This window comes from Botryllus schlosseri, chromosome 5, assembly GCF_051294905.1.
Source record: "Botryllus schlosseri isolate E-star chromosome 5, Bs_hap1, whole genome shotgun sequence".
NCBI classification, from domain to species: Eukaryota; Metazoa; Chordata; class Ascidiacea; order Stolidobranchia; family Styelidae; genus Botryllus; species Botryllus schlosseri.
The window spans coordinates 22198952-22219083 of NC_137240.1; positions in this window are offsets into that span (position 1 = coordinate 22198952).

A 20132-nucleotide genomic window follows, 5' to 3' on the forward strand; every position below is an offset into this window, starting at 1 on the left:
AAAATAATAAATAAAATTAAAAAATTAAAAAGCGCGAAATATTACATTTTATCCCGGAACGCAACAAGAAAAATCGTATGAGTTTTGTAAAGTAGATAGAAAACTATGCCTGATAACTGAAAATAATAAAAAATAAAATGAAAAAATTAAAAAGCGCGAAAATTACATTTTATCCCGGAACGCAACACGAAAAATCGTATGACTTTTGTAAAGTAGAAAGAAAACTACACTATTCCGATACACTAAAGACTTTTACACTCCGCATTTTGTATAGAATATAATAATTTTACATTGCGGGGTATTCAGTAAACTTTAATCCAGTGATCCTCAGTCTATTTTCAATCACGCTCCTCTTATTAGTCTAGGCTTCGAACCCCACATCCAGTACGTTTTATGGGGATTAATATTTTTAGACTCAAATACTTTTCAAATGTACTAAAGTCTTACAGTACGGATTTTGTAGAGTAGTTAGAAAACTACCTTTTGAGTCTATAGCGAAGTACTTGTTCATTTTAGAGTACTCAAGTATTGGTTTTGCCTTGGTAGCAATATACTCAATCAAGTGATTATCTATTTACAGCGCATCTACTTCTATTTCAGAGTTTTCGGTTTTCAGACAAACTATACCTTCAATACTTACTGATTTACTCGTTAGGAAATCATCACTTCTTGCACTTTACTAAAAATTTACTGATACTAAAATGTTAAAATGTACTTTTTTCAATGCCCTCGATGAGCAGCGCCAGTTTCAACCATATCCTATCATGCATTTTGGCGCTGCAGAATGACGTATCGCAACGAGAAATAGCAAAAATAATTGAGTTTTACAAATTACCCTTCAAAGTGAACCTACATGTTGGGTATTATCCAAAACCTCGTAGAATTTTGCTCCGAGCGACAAATCCTTTGAATTAAGGTGGAAGTACCTATTTCCGACTAAGTAAAACGTCAGTATTCTAGGTCTATTCCGGCTTAATTCTGAAACTATAACGGATTTGAAGCAGTACAATATCATAAACACTTGAGAGTATTTTGTGCATATAGGCAAAAAACGTACTTGAGTACTCTGAAGAAGTCAATACTTACTTGTTTAGCCGCTCGGACATCGTCACTTCTTGTACTTCAATATAAATTTACTGCTGATAAATGAGTAATCGACTTTACCCGATATTCGCGTACTATGAAACTGAAGAATGAATAGACGTGTTTTCAAACTATAGAATGATATAGTCTCTACAAAATGTTTTTGATATCAAGATAACTTTTTTACATGAATGGTCACGTATCCTAATATTCAAATAACCCAACACAGAGCTAGTACTTACAGGAATATCGTAGTTCTTGTAACAAAGTTGTATGTGCACAATATATGTTTAAGGTAAGTCCTACATATTCATGATTTCGTCCGAGTTTGTATTTTAGAAAATATTATACAACAATTTACTTTACTAACGAGAAGTGTCGAGTTATCGAATGATTTTCCCTTCCGTCAAAACAAATAGAATGTGAAACTATATTTCTAACGTTTCTAACCCTTTGCACACCAGTGGTAAATCACACAAGCAACAAATTTCGAGAATCAAGTTATTGAATAACGTGAAAGCGTTTTTCTAGTGTCAAGTCGTTATGTTGATTAAAGCGTATATTTTAATACCCCGAAGTGGGACTTCGAAACTATCGTCAGTTCTCCAAGAGCAAATATCGTGTTCTACAGTGTTAAGTTGTTGTATTATGTAGCTGGTAATTGGTGCACGTAAGCCAAGGATCGAACCAACTTGTGTTAACTTGCGTTATTATGTACCTAGTAATTGGTGCGAGTAATCCCGCAACTGCTGCTGTTCAATGGCTTTACCGCGTTCTTACCAAGCACCTTAATAAGGATAGACAGCCCCAAGCAGATAATGTAAGTATGTATGTATGAATGATGGGTCTTATGGTGCTTGATGATAGAAGCTGGTCTTCTATTCTATATTCTGAAATAATCAAGCTGTGGTTTTACCAGCACCGCGCCACATAGAAACTTTAGTAGAATCACTTATTATATCTCCTCACGTTCACTCAAGTAAATCTAATTTGATACTCGAGTACTGAACCTTAATTTTCCAGCAGTGTGATAAACGCCCTCAGATGGTACTCAACATCGCACAATTCCGCTCGAATACAAGTAAAAGTACACATTTCAAAGTAAGTAAGTAAGTGAGTAACTGGTTATGTTTGTAGACTATATCTCCACTTCTATCGTTCAGAGATGTTGAGCAGAGAAGTACATGTATTTCTTCAAAGTACTCAAGTGTTTTTTTTGCCTAAATGCACCATTTATTCAAGTGTTTATGATATAGGCCTGTTTCAAATTCAAGACAGTTTCAGTATTAAACAAAAATGGACCTTGAATACTAACTTTTACAATGTGAAATTTTATATGCATAAACTAAGAAACGTCACTTTTACAATGGTTCGGTATGATTTCTATATTATTCCACTCTCGTTATTGGACCGCGGTGTGACGCCGAGCTATATCTCGATGCCTAGGCTTCCGCATTTATTTATTTTTTTCGATTTATTCTGCCCTATGTAGATTTAACATAAGGAAGGTTATTTCACTCATAAAATTTGGAATACGTATTTGCTCGAGTTCAAGCCATAACGCTTGGAGTGAAATTTTACGTGGTTTTCGTTGATATCCAACTGGGCTAATTTCGAAATGTAAATTGAAAAACTCAAATATCGCGTAGTAGGACTTCCCAAATTTTCGGTATATTTTTGCTATTTTTTCACGGTGGTGATAAGTCATTCAGGACAGCGATATGCATTGTAGGAAATAGATGAAACTGTTACAATTCATCAAGACCCCTGAAAAAAGTACATTACATTTCAACATTTTATTAGCAGGTAATCGAAATACCACAAACTGTGCTAACCTTTGGAGTTGCTAAGTAAGGAAGTACTCGTAATTTTTCAGGGTATACCAAGTAGGTTTTCTGCCTACATGCACCAAATACTCTCAAGTCCTTATGATATCGGAGTGCTTCAACTTCATGATAGTTATAGTATTAAGCAGAAATATATCTGGAGTACTAACGTTGAGTTGTACAAGCATAAAAAACATTCCCGCGCGCTCATAAACCTAATTCTTTCTAACCCTACCACCTAATCCCAAGACGCGCGCGGGAATGTTTTTTATGCTTGTACAACTCAACGAATACCCATCGGCCTGCTTACTACATTTTAAAGATTCTCTCCGCTCTTGTGTATACAAGAATATACTTCTCTTAATAACTAATTTCTCGTGAATTCCGAACCACATTGACGTGTGTTAACTTCTGGTGTTAGATGATAATATCATTTTCATGTCTGATAATGCCACTTGTCAAGGTGATACAAACGTAAGCTCAAGCTACTTTAATGTTAATTTATTCAATTAGCTTGTGTTTATCATGAAATTACTTGGATTATGCTGAGTTTCGCTATTAAAAAACACTGCAACATGATTGAGTTAATCAAACACAGCGCAAATAATTACAAATCGCCTGCAGTAGGTATTCATTTATGATATACGAAGGAGGATGACACGAATATCTTAAAATACTCTAGTAATTCATTTATTTATCTTTTGTTAATTATGAAATCACTTGGCTCATGCTGTAAATTACACTGCAACGTGAAAAGTTATTATATTTAATCTCATAAGTTAGAGCTAAATTTGAAGTCGTTGGAAAAATAAGATTCAGTAGGCCTACTTGATTATCAAATTAGATTTACTGGAGTAAACGTGAGGAGTTACAAGTTATTCTACTGAAGTTTCTACGAGGTGAGGTCCTGTTAAAAACCACTAACTTGATTATTTCGGAATAGAATAGACCAGTGCTTTTCAACCTTTTTGAGCTTCATTCGCACTTTTTTTGTAAAATAAATTTCATTCGCACAAACTAACCGAAAATTGTTATAGAAAAAGAAGATGAAAATACAACATTTATTTGCTCAGATGTGCAACAAATTGGCTACTATGTGTCTCAAGATATTTAGTGTATCATTACAAAGGTTTCTAATTTCGCTCGTTTTGATTTCAACTATTTCACGAAAACCCTTCTACCAGTGCTTGGATGACCAGGTCCTGATGTCTGTCCTGATATATAGGTTACATGGAAAATATATTAGAGGTCTCCAGCCTCTAGAGCAGTGGTTCTCAACCTGGGGAGTCTCTACCCGATTTACGTCCAATTCAAGCGTGTTTCTCTATATATAGATCGAATTTAATATTGTTTATTTCTCTTACCAACAGTCATAACCTTGCATGCCATCAAACAATATGTTGGGGTTGCTGGCATCCCGGTTGGATTTTGTGATATCACGATAAGGGGGATGCGAAATTTTTCACTATCATAAAGGGGCGTGTCTAAAAAAAGGTTGAGAACCACTATTCTAGAGAAACTCGATTCGCGATACAATACAATGAAGGAAATTCCAACGTCCCAGTTTCTATTCCTCACTACGCGTTCGCAGGGTTGATGCCAATACATCACTAAAACGAAGGGAGCATAAAAATATGCCAACTTGAACCATCGTTAGAGCCACTGCATTATAGGCTTATAACTTTATTCATCCGCCAAATCATGGTATCATTGCCAATTCCACCGTTTGCGAATAAAAGGTGCAGCTAGAATAGAATCCCTATGATCCATCATGTAATGTAACACACTACTGTGTATATATGCTGGTTAATGGAGTATGAAAATGAAAAGTAAGACATGAATTTTTGAGGTATTTTGGTAATGGGGAATTTGGGTGCGGCCCGCGAGCGATCTGAACTGTTGAATCCGGCCCGCGACGTTGGTTGAGTTTGACACCCCTGGTCTAATTAGATTGCAAGAACGGGACGATTCCGTGCCGTCAATGGAGCATATCCATATCGAATGGTTTGGCCATCCAGTATCGGTCATTTTGTGGCCAGGGGTTTGTCGACGCTTATGTTTTGGCATTGCATTTTATCAGCGGTTTGTTGATCTAAACTTTCCGTCTTTCTGTGAACCGACGCAGAAGGGGTTGGCCTCGAAATGAATAAGTTTCATAGACCTGAACTCGCTCGTTGCACATCCCTAGTCCCTACAGTAGTTCATCCCAACTGTCTTCGACCATGTTTTCCAGAAAAACCAGTCGGGCAAATCTTATCTTGAATTATCATAATAAAGCCAGATTTTCTGCGTGTCTCGCTTATTCGCTCCAGTACCCAACACCGTGACCTTAGATTTGTAAAAACTATCGCAGAATTTTTGCAATAAATTCAACAAATATTACATACATATTAACAGATAACTCTGGCACCGTGTCGACCCAAAATTATACCTTTTGCAGTCCATAATTCAATAATCATTGAAGGGGTAAAATTTGCGTTACAGTAACCTGCAAATGGGAGTCTGTGATGACGGTATTTACTATTATCCTCGTGCCTCGCACTAATCGAACAGGTAATACGAAAGTATGATGATTGTTTACGTAAGTAAGCAGAAAGTCAATTTAACGTCAGTTTCCCAGCCTGCCGCAGGCTCAGACAGCCTCCAAACCAGGCCTTTCGTTACGTAATAATTAGAGTGCGAAAATATTAATTCACTACTGCTTGTGAGAGCTACGACTAGTGGTGCGTCGTAAGTTAAACAAATTTTTACAATTGCGTCGCAACAACAAAAGTTACACTGCTCTTCCTGTAACGTTTATTTGAATTATTCCAGGCTAGAAAAATTAGCAATTATTATTCACGATTTCCATTCGCACTCATCCGGGATTTTCATTCGCACCGTTAGCACCACCTTAGTCATTCGCACTCATCCCGGATTTTCATTCGCACCGTTCGCACCATGCTCGTCATTCGCACTGTAATTTTTTTCATTCGCACAAGTGCGAACCGTCACACAGGTTGAAAAGCACTGGAATAGACGATCAACTTCATTCGTCAGGCGGCATAAGACCCCTCATTCATACATACACAGTACACACTTATATTAGCTGATTGGGGCTGTCTATCCTTACGAGGATGCTTGGTAAAAACGAGGAAAAGGCCTTGAACAGTAGTTGCGGACTTACTTGCACTAATTACTAGCTACATATTACAACAAGTTACCACTCGTTGATGTAACTGTCCTCATTTGTATGCATAGCTTACGAGAAATTACTTACTGATGGAGGTACTTTTTTGAAGATTGCAACAACATAGCCATATGTATTTATAGTAGTCATTTCCGAGTAAGTAAAACGTTAGTACTCCAGATATATTTCTGCTTAATACTATAACTATCATGAAGTTGAAGCACTCCGATATCATAAGGACTTGAGAGTATTTGGTGCATGTAGGCAGAAAACCTACTTGGTATACTCTGAAAAATTACGAGTACTTCCTTACTTAGCAACTCCAAAGGTTAGCACAGTTTTTGGTATTTCGATTACCTGCTAATAAAATGTTGAAATGTAATGTACTTTTTTCAGGGGTCTTGATGAATTGTAACAGTTTCATCTATTTCCTACAATGCATATCGCTGTCCTGAATGACTTATCACCACCGTGAAAAAATAGCAAAAATATACCGAAAATTTGGGAAGTCCTACTACGCGATATTTGAGTTTTTCAATTTACATTTCGAAATTAGCCCAGTTGGATATCAACGAAAACCACGTAAAATTTCACTCCAAGCGTTATGGCTTGAACTCGAGCAAATACGTATTCCAAATTTTATGAGTGAAATAACCTTCCTTATGTTAAATCTATATAGGGCAGAATAAATCGAAAAAAATAAATAAATGCGGAAGCCTAGGCATCGAGATATAGCTCGGCGTCACACCGCGGTCCAATAACGAGAGTGGAATAATATAGAAATCATACCGAACCATTGTAAAAGTGACGTTTCTTAGTTTATGCATATAAAATTTCACATTGTAAAAGTTAGTATTCAAGGTCCATTTTTGTTTAATACTGAAACTGTCTTGAATTTGAAACAGGCCTATATCATAAACACTTGAATAAATGGTGCATTTAGGCAAAAAAAACACTTGAGTACTTTGAAGAAATACATGTACTTCTCTGCTCAACATCTCTGAACGATAGAAGTGGAGATATAGTCTACAAACATAACCAGTTACTCACTTACTTACTTACTTTGAAATGTGTACTTTTACTTGTATTCGAGCGGAATTGTGCGATGTTGAGTACCATCTGAGGGCGTTTATCACACTGCTGGAAAATTAAGGTTCAGTACTCGAGTATCAAATTAGATTTACTTGAGTGAACGTGAGGAGATATAATAAGTGATTCTACTAAAGTTTCTATGTGGCGCGGTGCTGGTAAAACCACAGCTTGATTATTTCAGAATATAGAATAGAAGACCAGCTTCTATCATCAAGCACCATAAGACCCATCATTCATACATACATACTTACATTATCTGCTTGGGGCTGTCTATCCTTATTAAGGTGCTTGGTAAGAACGCGGTAAAGCCATTGAACAGCAGCAGTTGCGGGATTACTCGCACCAATTACTAGGTACATAATAACGCAAGTTAACACAAGTTGGTTCGATCCTTGGCTTACGTGCACCAATTACCAGCTACATAATACAACAACTTAACACTGTAGAACACGATATTTGCTCTTGGAGAACTGACGATAGTTTCGAAGTCCCACTTCGGGGTATTAAAATATACGCTTTAATCAACATAACGACTTGACACTAGAAAAACGCTTTCACGTTATTCAATAACTTGATTCTCGAAATTTGTTGCTTGTGTGATTTACCACTGGTGTGCAAAGGGTTAGAAACGTTAGAAATATAGTTTCACATTCTATTTGTTTTGACGGAAGGGAAAATCATTCGATAACTCGACACTTCTCGTTAGTAAAGTAAATTGTTGTATAATATTTTCTAAAATACAAACTCGGACGAAATCATGAATATGTAGGACTTACCTTAAACATATATTGTGCACATACAACTTTGTTACAAGAACTACGATATTCCTGTAAGTACTAGCTCTGTGTTGGGTTATTTGAATATTAGGATACGTGACCATTCATGTAAAAAAGTTATCTTGATATCAAAAACATTTTGTAGAGACTATATCATTCTATAGTTTGAAAACACGTCTATTCATTCTTCAGTTTCATAGTACGCGAATATCGGGTAAAGTCGATTACTCATTTATCAGCAGTAAATTTATATTGAAGTACAAGAAGTGACGATGTCCGAGCGGCTAAACAAGTAAGTATTGACTTCTTCAGAGTACTCAAGTACGTTTTTTGCCTATATGCACAAAATACTCTCAAGTGTTTATGATATTGTACTGCTTCAAATCCGTTATAGTTTCAGAATTAAGCCGGAATAGACCTAGAATACTGACGTTTTACTTAGTCGGAAATAGGTACTTCCACCTTAATTCAAAGGATTTGTCGCTCGGAGCAAAATTCTACGAGGTTTTGGATAATACCCAACATGTAGGTTCACTTTGAAGGGTAATTTGTAAAACTCAATTATTTTTGCTATTTCTCGTTGCGATACGTCATTCTGCAGCGCCAAAATGCATGATAGGATATGGTTGAAACTGGCGCTGCTCATCGAGGGCATTGAAAAAAGTACATTTTAACATTTTAGTATCAGTAAATTTTTAGTAAAGTGCAAGAAGTGATGATTTCCTAACGAGTAAATCAGTAAGTATTGAAGGTATAGTTTGTCTGAAAACCGAAAACTCTGAAATAGAAGTAGATGCGCTGTAAATAGATAATCACTTGATTGAGTATATTGCTACCAAGGCAAAACCAATACTTGAGTACTCTAAAATGAACAAGTACTTCGCTATAGACTCAAAAGGTAGTTTTCTAACTACTCTACAAAATCCGTACTGTAAGACTTTAGTACATTTGAAAAGTATTTGAGTCTAAAAATATTAATCCCCATAAAACGTACTGGATGTGGGGTTCGAAGCCTAGACTAATAAGAGGAGCGTGATTGAAAATAGACTGAGGATCACTGGATTAAAGTTTACTGAATACCCCGCAATGTAAAATTATTATATTCTATACAAAATGCGGAGTGTAAAAGTCTTTAGTGTATCGGAATAGTGTAGTTTTCTTTCTACTTTACAAAAGTCATACGATTTTTCGTGTTGCGTTCCGGGATAAAATGTAATTTTCGCGCTTTTTAATTTTTTCATTTTATTTTTTATTATTTTCAGTTATCAGGCATAGTTTTCTATCTACTTTACAAAACTCATACGATTTTTCTTGTTGCGTTCCGGGATAAAATGTAATATTTCGCGCTTTTTAATTTTTTAATTTTATTTATTATTTTCAGTTATCTGGCAAACTATACCTATAATACGTACTTTTTCACTTGTTGGAGATCTGCACTTCCTGTACTGTAGTAGAAATTTAGTGATAATAAAATGTTGGAATGTACTTTTTTCATTGCTCTGGATGAGAGGTGTCAGTTTCATAAACTTATCCGACAGCATCAGGTATTGGCGATGGAGAAAGCTAGTCACTATCTAGTAGAGGACCTCTCGAATTGGTATTTTCTAATACCTCATTCCCATAGGCGAAATTGCAAACCTTGATATCAGCTACGGTGAGAACATTAGCTTTACGCAACTCGGTACTATTATTTCGAGCGATCTGACTTATTTTCCACTTGCGAAGTCGCGCTTGCACTCATTAGGTGATCATCTGTTATGCTTGCTAATTCAAATATTCAATCATAGTGTAATGCTTATGTGAGTTTTAGTCATATTCAAGCGTGTTTACATTTCTACTGAATTTCTACACTGAATCTTGTAAAGTAGATAGACGAGGAAAACTATTAACATAAGGTAAGCCCAAAGTAGGCCTACGTGAATTTTGATGTCATACAAACACCATAAACTGTGCTACTTGTACTTCTTCAGAGTACTCAATTAGGTTTTTAGCTGCATGCAACCAATTCTTTCAAGTGTTTATGATATTGGACTGCTTCAACACCATGATAATTATAGTATTAAGCAGAAATGGACCTAAAATACTAACGTTTTACTTACTCGGAAATGGCTACTTGTACCTTAATTTAAAAAACTCAAGTAAAGCTTACGAACTCCATAGTGTAAACGTCTCTAATGCGCTGAAAAAGTACTCAATACGCTATATTTGATTCTAAAAATGTTAATTCTCGTAAAACGTACTGGGTGTGGGATTCGAACCTTCGGAGTACCGATTTTTTTTTTTTGGGTGAATTCTGTTATGCGCTTTGTTACTAACTCTAAAAGCAAGCAAAGTTTGTGGTATTTGATCAACGTGGAAATTTTGGAACTTTGCGTTTAGGTGATATTGAAAACATGAGTTACTTAAGAACACTTCGACTCATAGGTGTGGGTAATTTAAAATACAGAGTATTAAAATCATTAATGCATCGGTCACTATTCTGCTCCAATACAAGTACAAGTAGAGATTTCAAAGTAAGTAAGTGGCTATGTTCGTAGACTAACCCCACTTCTACGTAACGATTTTTCAGTAAGTAGTTATGTTTCTAGACTACTTTTACTTCTATGTAGCGGGTTTTCATACAAATCTGCTTACTTTTATAACTTTATATTTTGTGAAGTAAAGATTAGCTTAAGGCTATGTTTGTATAACCTTGACGAGTGCTATTGTCACACTCGACTACCATCTTTAAATCATGGCTATCTCAATGAAGTTGAATAAATTTATGGCTTCAGAATGCGCTAATTAGACCCTGTCGTTATAACGCTAGGGTTCACATACAGGCAGAGTTAGTGTTTGTATAATTAGAGCCCTGCGAATCTCGCGCCTGCGGCTATACTTCGTTCGGTTATTTTCGCCTTGGGATTTGCGTATATGCTACTAGAGCTGTTACGACTTCGGAACGCGCACACGCGAGTGATCTGTTTCCATAGCTCCGAACTTGAGATGCAGAGACCTCGGATCGCACATTCGAGTGATTTATTTCCGTAGCTCCGAACTTGAGAATCGCTTGCCTGCGTCTAATGAAAATAAGTTGTAAAATGTGGAGCCTGCAGAGACCGTAACTAGTGTACATAAAATCAAGTTTAAAAATATGGACGGATGAGCTATCTCTGACCAATAGAGTAATATAACCGCCTATAGTTCAGTGGGGGTATTGCTATAATGTATATCAAAACAATCGTTGCAGACTCTGAATGTTACCAAGGCCCTTATCACAAAAAAAATCATGCATCAGAAGCGTAGGGATTAATATTATCAACTCGCAGCGCTCAAAATCGCATTTTATATTAATATTAATGTATATCCAAACAATCGTTGCAGACTCTGAATGTTACCAAGGTCCTTATCACAAAAAATCATGCATCAGGAGCGTAGGGATTAGTGTTATCAACTCGCAGCGCTCAAAATCGCATTTTATATTAATTAATTAGTGATGATGTGTAGAATTTTGATATATCATCATAAACACACACCTAGGTCAGCGTTGCTCATATTATCCGTGAAAATACGAAGTCCAAATACACATAATAATATCATCTGGCGAATATAGCCTTGCATAGACATCATAGTTTTCGAAACTTATGCATAATCTGAATTATATTAATTTTTCGGAAGCAAGTTATTATAAAGTCTCGGAATTTAATCATCTAACGAATAATGAATGTTATTCATTTCTCAGAAGCAAGCAAGTTATTCAATACATATTGCTAAATACACATGGAAAATCGGTATTGAAATTCACAAAACATTGGAATATCTAAGCGTGGCATTGGGCATCATATAGGCGTGGCAATTAGGATGACGTGGCAATGGGCGTCCTGTAGGCGTGGCAATTAGGGCAACGTGGCGAATTTGATTGGCCTGCACGAAAAGTGCTTCATAACACTACTATTGCTTATGCCTTCTTGGGACTCAACATCATCGTAACTGCAATCATTGCATTATAGGGTCTTTACATACTCCACTGGCTGAAATGCACTTGACCTCATTCTTCTTGCAGCTGTATATTCGGTTGTTGCAATCTTTATGACAACTATAGCTTCTGAACTGCAATAGCTCATCAGGCTCATATCTATGCACGCCTATTTTCCATCCGTAATCGCTGGGGTTCGGAGACAAGTTCTGTAAACGAATCAAATCCCTGGTCTGCAGGTACTCGTGGAGTGAACGTTATGAAGCTGCACCCTCTGTTAGAGGTAGTGTCTCCGGTTTTATCACTCCTGTCGCTGTGTCCTCTAGAACATGTTGTATGTTTTGGTGAACTGCTGTAACCATCAAAGACCACAATGACATTCTGAAAGCAAACTTCAATGAGTCAATGTGAATGTTTTACTCGTAAACCTTAGGACATTTTCTTTGCGATGACAGGGCTTATACCCAGGGTTTTAACCAACTCATAAGGCCCCGAGTCAAGGGTCAATCTCAATTTTATAGTTTTGACTCGCGTCAAGTCGATTCATTTTCAATCCACCACCCAGTCAAGTCCGAGTCCAAGTCAGCGAGCAGAGGGTTGAGTCCGAGTCATGGTATTATGGCTCGAGTCCGAGTCCAAGTCATTGTGTTGATACTGCTCTGTTTCCAGTTAAAGCCCTTTTTTATAACTCTGTTTGGTGATATCGAATGGTTCGCATTGCTAATATACTAGTTTTCCTAACTTTTAGCATTTTCTCGCCGCATTTTCAAGTACAAGTACTATTAGACGAAATCCCAATAGTTTGGTTACTTTACCAAACTTCGAAATTACCATAAAATGTTGGTCTTGGCCGTCTGAGTCTCGAGTCATATGACATGGTTCGAGTAATGCGCAATGACTCGAGAAGTCGAGTCAATACACGGATCCGTATTTTTAGAAAATGACCCGAGTCGTAAAAAATCGTGACTCGAGTCATTAAAACCCTGCTTTCACCTTTGACATGACAACCATGGTCGGCGTCACTGACTTTTCATCCAGGTTGATCTGCATGGCCAATGGCCATCCTAAATTCAGCTGCTCCCTCAGTATTTCGACTACGTCATCAACCGTATACTTGTGAAACCAGTTGAGAAATTCATGAGCAACCCCTTTTATCCATCGTTGACGAATGGCTTCATTTTTTCAAACCATTTTAGGACAAGTTCATTGGCCCCTGCACTTCAGTTTTAACAATGGAAATAATCCTAATTGGGCCTTTCGATTTGAAATCTCATAATTCCGCCGTACCATCCACACACTGATGCTAGATTTTGAGTGATACCGAACCTTGCACTAATCAGAAGATGTCCCTGAATGAAGTGTAACTGGTAAATGCGTGTAGCTGCCGTTGGATTTTGATTTAGGTTGTGGTGAGGTCCGTTCGAGCTAAGATCTAGTGGGGTAATAGAAGGGGTTAGGCACCAAAATCGCTAAATAATTCATGTGCTACATGTTATCATTGCACATGGTTATGTTTAATAAATTATTCAACGGCATCTACATATTTGAGAAGTGTCTCAACAGCCATAAATACCTCCCGCGCCACCAAACAATGCATTGGGGTTGCAAACATTGGTTGCTCTTTTTAATACTTTTCGATATGACGATAAGAGAGGGGCGAAATTTTTTATCAAGGGGCGTGCCGAAAAAAGTTTGAGAACTGCTGATGACGGCCTGCAGGTGTGAAGCATCTTGGTAACAATGCAGGACAGATTCCCACTGTGGTCTGCGAGTCACTCGGTTCTGATAAAGACATTGGGCATATCTACCATGTATTGGTACTCCACCTAGAGTGAAGGTGTTCTTCCTCTTTTTGCGAATCGATTGAACGTTTCTTCAAACCTTCGCTCAAATACTCGCAATACTGGGTCACAGTGTCTGGCTCCCATTTCCCCACCAGTCACCTTTTCCATGAAGGACTTCATGTCACCACGCTTATGCTTAGTTAAGGCAATTTCCATGGTATGTTGATAGATTGCTGCATCGACGAGGAGGTGAGGAGGGACTGCCTTGCCAAAACATCCTCCATCCATGATGTGGATGGTTGTTGTGCTTCCTGAATAGATCAACTAGATCACATCTAGTAGCCCAGAATATTCCATGTTGTCACCAATCGGTCCAAGATAAGATTTCAATAGGTGAAAACCACTCAACCTTGGAATGACTGGTAAATTTGTCTGCTTCATTATATATAGCCTTCAGTCGAATCGGAAGATCGACGGTCACTATAGCTACCCCATCGCGCTGTGTGCACTTTTTAAGACTGGCGAAGAAGGTTTTGAGGTCATCAGGGTCTCCTTCAATAACTGGAAGGAACTCGATCTGTGCGCGCTGTTTTGCATCATTACCATTGATTCTCTTAATTCAGCCATTCCAGTTGGAATGTTGAAACTCAGGATCGTTGGCTTTATTAACCCAAACCGCTGCTCATAGTGTGTTACCTGGATATATGAGCGTCTGATCCAATCTGATGCATATGCCAAGGATCAGAAATTATGGTGAAACAGCGACGAACCATTCAGTAACAATTGACAATGAACTCACACAAGGCCGTGCTGGATTCATAGCCGCTTTTTTACTTCGGTACAATTGCGTACCTCTTATAGAACGGAATGATACAGAAAATACCGTTTTAGACCTTGCTGCATGACTTAGAACTGTATTTAAGGAATTACTGAACTGGTTTTAAGCCTATATATGTGTGTGTTACCGAGTATTACAGTATACAGAATTTGTTGAATCGTTCGGTATCGAATTACTGAACGGTGTACTTATGACTAGATAACTATGCCCTCAGTACCATACTTTTACATATATTTCCACAAAACAGCCTGTAGTAAAATGAAAATTTTACCAATCAATTGAGAAACATGAAAAACCATTATTAAACCCATCCTTGGTTACTTATAGCCGATAAAAATATTTTTTTCAATTTTTTTAATTTATTTTTTATTTTTTTAAAGTTGTCAAATTTAACAGCCTTTTTTCTGGGTTTCCCACAAGAGTTGAACTTCAACATTTTAACACATGTTATAAGAGACCTTGACAGACATATTGGTGAAGAAATTGTTTGGTAACAATATAGTTCACAGATTTGTGAAATATTTCATAAAATGCCCTTACTATTATGCCAATTGAGGACAATAGTAATAGGTTATCACGACGATGGCCTCGGTACAACATGTGGCGTGACAGAATCGGGGGATCATTTCCTGCTTCAATGCTCTATCTTCAACTCGCCATGAAATTATTTGCAGTTTTATAACACAACAGAACCATGTACCCATGGAAATTTAGGCGCTACCCGGAAACTCTTGCACTATATAATGTAAACATGGAATGGTAACGACCGATTTTGCAACTTCGTTCCGCTTCGCCGAGGCTGCAGTCAGAATAGCTCTGCGTAAGCGACTGTACGATTTGTGGCAATCCAAAAGTTATCTTCCAGACAGAAGAACTCACTGAATCTGGTCTTGATCGAAAGCTGGTATCGCACCGATTCTAAAAATATAAATTAAAATGTGATCAGGCTCCGGACTTTGACGAAAAATCACCCTCAACATCTGAAATCTGCATTGTTCAGAACAATCGGATGATTGCAAAACAATGATCCATTGCGGCTCTCCGATTGTTCGGACAATGCCGATATGTCGTACTTGGTGGGCGGATACTGGGTAGTTCAGTGCCTGATCATATTTCAATTGATATTTTCGGAATTGGTGCGACAGTAGCTTCCGATCAAGATCAGATTCAGTTAATTCTGCCCTCTGGAAGATAACATTGGGATTGCCACAAATCCTACAGCCGCTTACGCAAGGCAATTCTGACTCCAGCCTCAGCGAAGCGGAACGAAGCTGCAAAATCGGTTGTTGCCATTCCATGTTTGCATTCTATACTTGCACCATTTGCCAGTGATTGAATATGTATTCCTAGCCGAGAGACAACTTCAATGCAATAGGCTAGTCCAGTGAATATATTTACCACACTAGGTTTGATGGACACGGCCATAATTGCCCCCCCCCCCCGTGCAAAATACTTATATGTGTGGTGGACACGGCCATAAATGCTAAGCATTTCCTTCTTCGTTAACTGGCAACGAAAATATTTGCAGCATATAACATAACAAAACCATGTGCCCATTGAAACTCCTACACCATTTACCATATATGTTTAAATATGAAACCCTAACCGAGAGGCAACTTCATTGGGGTAGGCTAATCCAGTCTTTCTATTTATCACAATTAGGATTGATGCGCACGGCCATACCTGCTAAGCATCATAACCCCCCATATACAATACATAGGTTTGGTGCGCACAGCCATAGTTTTTGGCATCAAAATCCCTCATATTCATAATACTTTGGTCAACGATGACTCTATAATCCCAGGTTATGTGCTTGAACAGTGGTTCTCAACCTTGCCCCCCTTTTTGATAGTGAAAAATGTCGCGCCCCCCTTATCGTCATATCACAAAATCCAACTGGGATGCTAGCAACCCCAACAGATTGTTTGGTGGTATGGTCGGTTATAAAAGTTAATGAGAGAGTAAAAAATATGAAATTGGTTCTATATAGAAAGAAACACGCGTGCATTGGAGGTAAATTGCGCTGAGCGCGAAAATTTTTGTCAGGTGATCACTTCTTCGCGCCCCCCTTCAGATGTTTCACGCCCCCTTGGTTGAGAACTCCTGTGCTTGAAGTTTATCTAGGCTTCTCATCCCCATCGGATCCGCGCAAGCGGTAGCCTACCCTACAGAGCTTGGTACCTGATTTTGAGGATTTGAAAATCCCCATCTTCATAACAATCTTCATTTTAGCCAGACATATAATGGCGCGTGTACGGAATACATAGCCAACATTGAGTCAACGTTGTTTATTTATTCCACTCGCGATGGCTTGCACGCATAAATAACGTCATCGAAAAGACTTGAATGAAAATGAGTGGTGGGAAAGCATCAGCTAATCAAGCAGTAGCTTTATATACCGACATGCAAATCACCCTTCACAGGTACTATTGACCGTAACGAAATAAACTGTCTTTGTATATATGGCAAGATAACGATTCCAGTAGTATTTTGATGACGTGTGTACAGCACACATGCTCTAGGTAAACTCACCTAATGAACTTGATGGGTGGTCGCGAGTTACGAACTACCAAGGGGACACGCCCACTACGAATAAGTTGGGTTTGGAAGGTACAAATAAACAAAGATTAGAGTTTGCGGAATTTTCTAATGTCATAAAATGTACGCAAGGAGCAAGACCGATATCATTCTTCCGAAACGTAAACAGTCGGTTGCGAAAAACGCAATAACGTTCAATTCACGATTAGCTCGCTGTCTCACGATGCCAAACCGAGATTGCTATTCCTGTACTGTGGAAATGTGAGAATAGCTGTATCTAGCATTACTGCAACTTCTTCTTTTCCATCCAAGTATCCCACGTCACAGTGGATCAGCTTCAGTTTTAACTCGGTTGTCTATTTTGCTACAGGACATGGTATGTAACCTATTTCTTGAGCTCGTATAGTTCTTTTTGTTTGGATGACAGTCACCCATGCGATGTGATGTCAGAGCTCCAATCCCTGAGCTCCAGTTACCGTCATCATAACCAGTAGGCCCATATTTTTGCATCCCGAAACCTTGTGTAATGTAACATATATTAATTACTCTGTGAGATCTAGTTCTACACCAATGTGCACATATAATAGCATGTATAGGCTCTAGTATTGCTTTCACAACTACATTCATTACAGTAAAGAATTTATTAACTCGAAGACTTTTCGTGTGCCCCGTATCTGTATGCTTGTTATTGTGCCGTTAACTCTCGATAAGGGGCACACGAAAAGTCTTCGAGTTAATAAAAACTTTACTGCAATGAATGCAGTTGTGAAAGCAATACTCAAGTTTAGTACCGCCAACCATATTTTCAAGTATAGGCTCTAGTGAGGCAGTTATCTCGAATAAAACATTGCCATTTTCAAAACATGACTCTCGAGACCGATAAAAATGCACCGAGTTCATAGGCTTACATGCAAATATACTTTTTCTGCGTGATAACACTATTTTGCAGTTTTCGGTGAATGTCCTTACGATGAAAAATGAGGAAAGCTGCTGGTAAATAAAATGTGGGCTAATCTAATAACCGCTATAGATAAAACTTTGTAAATATTTGCTGTTTAATAACAAACAATATTTTCGTGCTTATCGTCTATTCAGGTCATTTGCGCCACGACAATGGATACCGTAAAATTCATAGGTCTCTGGCTTTCGTAATCGTTTCGGACGGCTTTCATTAGAAAGAGCAATCTGTTACTATCGTTTTCCCACGATTCCATACGTCCTTTTCTAAATCTTTTTGCTGACGGCAGTCAAGCTATATGCTAAATTTACTCCTCCTACTTTGAAATGCACTGCTGACGCAGTGAAATCGGCGGATAGGTGCTCAGATGAACCACCAACTCTTAAAAACATGCTCAAGCGAGGACTCAAACCCGTTTCCGTTTTTATCGTAGTGCTGTCATTTGGTACAGCGGCTCTCAACCGCTGGTCCGCCAGATATATGAGAATTTTACATCTAAATTAAAAAATGCCCAAAGGTGATAGCTTGTTCAATGATTAGAGGAATAAAGATCAATTTTTGAATTCATTCACAAGCGTGGAACGTATTTTTGCATGGCGTCGTAATAGAGAGTTCATGGTCGACTTCAGGCATTCGTCACAATGGTACATGTGTTATAAAATAAACTGTAAAAAATAGCCTATAACTCGTTTCGGACAAGGTATATGTGAAAGCTACGGAGACTTCAAAACAAACTTCAATTTAGCAATACTTGACAGTATGATAGAGCCCATGGCAAATAGCAAATTCACATGTCTTTCAAAGGACACTGAACAGTCACAATCAAATTAGTATTTAGCAGGACTTCACGAACTTCTTGCAAAAACGTCAATAAAAGATTATAGTTCTCGTAAATAAATTTAGGTTGAATTTTAGTTTTTGCTGGTTCACCAGTTCGCCAAATTTGTTTTGGAGTTTCACCGGTCCGCGAGATCAAAAAGGTTGAGAATCATTGGTTTAGTTGCCTCTTGCTTACCAACAATGTGTATATAACTATATCATGAAAACGTATAACGATTGTTTAGTCATTAGATGTACCCGTAGACCGTTTTCGGTTACACTGAATTGTATTTTATTCCTTACTGCGTTGGAGCTTTCATGTCGTACGAATAGCAAGCTCGGTTACTGACCCAAGGCGATGTCGTAGTTAGAAAATGCAGCGTAAGGTGACCGATGTTGACTGTCATCTTCTCACTGATAAAATACTCACACGAGCATTTTTGCAGGGTGCTGGCATACCATCTCGATCGATGCAGGCCTATTTATCAAATACTGTCAATCATGAAACAAGGCGAATTAACATTATTGGAGATTGCTTCAGATCCGCGCAAACGACATGACTGGTCTGGGTAGCAGGGTTGTAATGACTCGATCATGGCTCGAGTCGCAGTTTTTTATTGACTCGACTTGACTCGAGTCATTTTCTTTCAAATTGAAAATGACTTGAATCGACTCGAGTCAATTTGTGTGTCAACTCGAATTGTAATCGAGTGATATGACTCGACAAATTCTATATGACTTATTCAAATCCAGTATTTCAGGACCGATAATTAAAAAATAGGGCCAGAAATGACTTTTATATGTGTTTAAAAAAACATGTTTTGAATCTGAAAATGATTATATTGTGGATCCGGTGCCTTCTATTCCACACAAAAGTTTCACAAAAGTGAGTTGAACTCGACTTGAATTCGATACTGAACAAAAATACTATACCTTGGACTCGAACTCGTGTCTTAACACTATGACTCGGACTCGACCCGTTGCTCCTTGACTTGGACTCGGACTTTACTCGTTGGTGAATTGGAAATAGCTCGGCTTGACTCGAGTCAAAACTGTAGCGCCAAAGTGCGCAGATGATGAACGCCGCACTGGACTAGAACGACTGCACTTGATGATCAGGATTTATTGAAATTTACTTCGATATGCGAAATCATAGAGGCCACAGTATCCATTAGATCATATTTTATGCGGTCAAGTTATTTGGCAATGTAGCAATTGGCCAAGAAATGCTGCTTGTGATGGTTATGTATAATACAATCTCACGTATCTGCCCAATACTTTTGTCATCATTTAC